General features: G+C 31.0%; 1 long non-coding RNA gene across 1 annotated transcript; it reads left to right on the top strand.

Moving 5' to 3' along the window:
• The first annotated feature begins 383 nt into the window (after positions 1–383).
• On the top strand, positions 384–4,618 carry LOC117683764 (uncharacterized). The gene is made up of 3 exons (XR_010710199.1): positions 384–705; positions 3,859–3,910; positions 4,110–4,618. It is a non-coding gene; the product is annotated as an uncharacterized lncRNA (long non-coding RNA).
• The last annotated feature ends 311 nt before the right edge of the window (positions 4,619–4,929 follow it).

Here is a 4,929-nt window from a genome sequence, read left to right as displayed (position 1 = left end):
TCGATGTTAAGAAATCTTGACGAATTTGTAAAGCAGGTAAAATTTAACAGCATACGTTTTATCTGTAAATAAGATAGGAACTGGCTGAAGTATGTCCACTTGATATTACCTGCAATGATGTGACATTCAAATGATTATTTTAAGTGTCCCGTGTTCAAATTCTTGCCAGTCTTACTCACTTTACATGTATTCTCTAAAGTTCCCAGCAAAATTCAATTTGTTGCAAGTCAAGTTACTGACTGTATTTGCGTAAACTTTAATTTGATATGCAATGTAGATGAAGATTTCTATTGTTAAACGCTTCAAAGAGTGGGATCAATATCTTAATACACGACTAAATTTCCACACTACGGGCGTTCTACTAAGTCTGCACAGAACAAACTTAGCTCTCGTGTAATCATGCTACTTATAATTTCCTTATCAACTCTGTTTTTTGCCACAGTGACATCTAAAATTGAGGAAAACAGATTTGTATTTTGGGGAACAGTATTACCAAATGAAAATATTAGCGTGGTCTTGGATATCACAATACCTAGGCACGCTAATGCTTTTATACGGTGTGGTGCCGAATGCAGTACCCAAAACAATTGTTCGGGAATGGACGTCTGTGAAGAAATGGGTCAATGTAGAATTTGGAAAACAAGTTTTGCAGAAAACTTGAATTCAAATGACACAGCTGTTAGAAATTGTCGACGTTATCTAAAGGTAAAAATTTCAATCTTCTTAAAATGATTCTACTTTCACAATTTAAGCACCCAATCAATTATAAGAGCTTTTTGATTGTACAAAAATTTAACAGTAACACTCATGACAAAAACATCTTAAACCCAAAAGGACAATTTAATGAAGAATAGAGTTTCAAACAAAATTTAATTATGATGAAATTAGATTTTGCAAAATTGCATGTGCTTTGAAGAATCGGTGAACCGCTCGCGCTTTGTTTTTTCTTGTTTATGTTTTTTTTTTCAAGATAGTTCTCAAAGTACATTTTAGAGTGTTTTTAGCTCTATCTTAATGATGGGTATCTATATTGGTTGTTTTTTTGGTTTTTGTCATTTCACTTATTTAACGGAGAGGGGATAAATATTAATTTTGATAATTACTGATATGGTTTTTGGTTTGAAATTTTTTTCTATTCACCATTTTTTGAAAAAGTTCATACTCTGACCTCGAGTTTTTAACTTCTTTTAAAATCAAATTATAGCTCAACGTATCTAACTCTTTAAACGGCTCAAGTGCAACAAACCAAATCAATAATTTATAGTCAAAATACATAAAAATTTATAAATTTTCATATTTTGTAATGTTTTAAGTCAATCTGGAAAGCTCTAGATAAGCTACCAGACGGATTATTTTTACCCCTTTTGTTAATATCTAATTATTCTGAACAAAGTATTTGCGGTCTCTTTTGCGCCATTTTGATATACATTGGTGTTACAATGTACGAAACCAGCAGGAAATTCCCCTTATCTTCGCAGAGTACTCCTTGGAGGTACTAATCAAAGCGCTAAACGTCGTACTCTTACATACTCAGTATTGACTGTTCTAAAAGGGTTTTAATTGGACTACTTCCAATAATTTTTTTTTACAAAAATTGGAGTTACGGGTGCATCTTTTGGCACTAAAATTCCATGGGACTCATTTGTAAACTGTTTTATCTGTGCACTTTTGAATTATTTTGTTTGTCAAAATAACAAATATTTCTTTTTTTAAACATAAATAAGTTATAGAAGGTTATTTTATATTTTGGAGATGAGCTTGGATCAAATAAACCCATTGCCTTTAATTGATAAATTAAACTAAATCAAACAATCTGACAGACTTTAAATAAATTGCCTAAACATTGGTTACCAATCCTCTATTCGATAATAGAACTCTAATTATACGTGTTTTATGGAAACTGAAACTAATCTGTACTGCAAGAATATGAATCATATTTTGTCAATATTTTAATTACACTAATGAAAGCAAATATAATGCAGTCTTTTTAATATTTTTGTTATTTGTTGCGGCCCTTTCTCAATATTATGGTGATGAAAAGCTTTGTATAAACATAACTTTGAATTAAATAACATCACTGTTACAACGCAGAAAAAGTAAGCACTTTGAAGAAATTTTTCAATGTGCGTTAATTTTGGGACTAAGTCAACATATTCTTTTCAAAGTGCGTTTTATCGGCGATATTAACGCACTTTTAAAAAAAATTGATCAGGGTTTAGTCGAAGTAATATATGATTTTAGATACAAATAATAATTGTTTTAACCTTGTGTAGCTTAATGGAATATATTTTAGAAAGAACCCACTGCATTCTCAGCTAACTTAAAAAACAGTTTCTCGATAAGAAATGTCTCCCTTTTTTAATAAGCCTGCGTAGTTTAACAATTTACATAAAGAACAACTCGGGAGATTTGAATTATTCAAATATGACATAAACTGCAACGCTTAGCAACTGCATTTTCCTCTTTTTTTTTGTTTACTGCAAAATTAATAATTATCTGGTACATTGTGCTGTGCCAGAAACGAAAATTATTTGATTTATTTATTGATAGGAGATAATGTATAAGGTATTTCAAGTGTATTCAATTGCATGTGCTTATAAACAAATATGCTGTGAAAAAATGATACATTGTACGTTAGTTATGGTTATCAAAAACAATATGATCTTTTCGAGGATCAGTGCGAGAAAAAAAAAACTCATACCCTATTGCTTATTTTTAAGTTAATAATGATATGATGTTTGTCAATGTACATGTAATTTTTTTTATAATGAAGTGATTTACACTATTAGAATTTGAAAAGAGGGTCTATGTTGAAACACTTATAGATTCCACACCATTGGAGAAATTATTGTTTGATCAGCTCGTTTATCACTGTACTTAATTTACAACAAAGCGTATACATTTTTTTTCAAAGTGCGTTAGGTGTCTCGATACTAAAAAATGCTGATGTACCTTCATAACGCACTTTGAAAAAAATTTCAAAGTGGGTTAACTTGGTCCAAAATTGAATGCACATTGAAAAAAAATTTCAAAGTGCGTTGATTTTGTCCAAAATTTAACGCACTTTGAAAAAAAAATTCAAAGTGCGTAATTTTTCAAAGTACGTTGCCACATAGCACTATTTCTTTTGGGAACTGAAAAAAATGTTACAACCTTTAAAAACATACATAAACTCGTGAAAAAAAGACTCTTTCATTATATTATGTCATTAGAAATGGAACTTCAATGAATATTTCATTTCGTGGGTCAACAATAAAATCAACAGACACTGGAATTCACTATTTTTAAACAAAACCACAGTATAAATCATGCATGTTTGACTATTATTTTTTTCACAGCATACGTGACAATATTTTATTTATACATTTTAAGTAATTGTGTTCTTCAATATTATAGGTTAACCATATACTAAAGATATGGTTCACAAATCGAAGCAATTCGTGTGATTACAATGTTAAAAAAGCATTTTTAATTACGCAAACAAGTTAACTTTATAAATTAGTATGGTAAAATGAATGAAGAGAGGCAATCGATGATGCTGTGTAAATGATGAACATTAAGAGCACTAATCTTGTGAAAATGTTCAACGTTTAAATAATAAATGGTTTTCAGTGCTCACTTGCCAATAGGGTGTATTTTTCTCTCTTAAAGACAAGAATTGAAATATATTTAAACTGTTTGTTGATGCAAATTATTAATTTCTACAATTTAGTTCATAACAGAAAATTTGACCAAAGAAAACTCACAATTTACCATTAAACTGAATTGCAATTTTTTCTACATGCTTTAAACGCAAATCTCAATCCGTATTGTAAGACGTTAGCTGTAAGTTTTTGATAGTTCTTATTTTTTTTACAGGTACATTTATTAGAATTGGAACAAAATCAACAATCTACAATGAAAACGAACGGTGAGATTTGTTTTGTATGTGTTACTAGATCATGTATTAGAATCTTAAATACAATATCATCGCCCACTTTAAGGTCCGTAACTCAGTTTGTAAAGAGCAATTTGGATCATCTAAAATATTTCTGGTAGTTATCTCAAAAAACAATTCATGACATAACGTATAATTTATTGTTCTGATTTATTTCAAATAATTATTGCAGATATCGTAAACAATCACACTTCCGCTTTTCCGATTCATGAACAAAATTCTCTAATGAACATAACCACGCATACAATGGAACCTGAGACAATATATTCGTCATTTGACTTAACCACCACTGATGAAGCGACGTTTTCTAGAAGCCCACCTGATTCAACTGAATCATCAAATCTTAAAACAACCACCACTTACGAGGCTGAAACTGAAACATCCGGTCAGGGTGCCACCACAACCAAAGATCAGTCAACACATGATATATCAAGTCAAACTGCCTCCACTCTTGACCCACATTCAAGTGAATCATTGCGTCCAGAATCTACGACCACAAATACACCAGTCATTGAAACATTAAGTCATGCTTCCACTGAGATCACAGATTCAAAACGAAACGAAATGTCTACTCAGATTGGTTCCACTACATTAGATCTACACACAACAGGTATACAGACATCTGAAGTATCAAATATTACATATTTAACTACTCCGGATCAAGAAACAACTGAGCTTACGAGTTACAGTGCTGCTATCCTGAAAGTTGACAAGGATAGGATAGGATAGGATGCAGGATGCACGATACATGATAGAAATATAAAAGTTAAGTTCTATCCTATCCTATCCTATCCTATCCTGCATCCTGTAGCCAATCAGATTCGAGTATAAATTTCAGAGTTATTTTGCGAAACGAAAATTGGCTAAACAATGTATTTTCAATGTCAATTTAATACGTTTTACAAGTTAAACCATTTAAGAATAATTATTATATCAAGAACGCGGTGCATAACATTAATGCGCGCTAAATTGACGGCGCTACATCTTTGTCA

The sequence above is a fragment of the Magallana gigas genome, chromosome 10, assembly GCF_963853765.1.
Source record: "Magallana gigas chromosome 10, xbMagGiga1.1, whole genome shotgun sequence".
NCBI classification, from domain to species: Eukaryota; Metazoa; Mollusca; class Bivalvia; order Ostreida; family Ostreidae; genus Magallana; species Magallana gigas.
The sequence above is the reverse complement of the archived record's forward strand: the minus strand, read 5'-3'. Positions and strand labels throughout refer to the sequence as shown.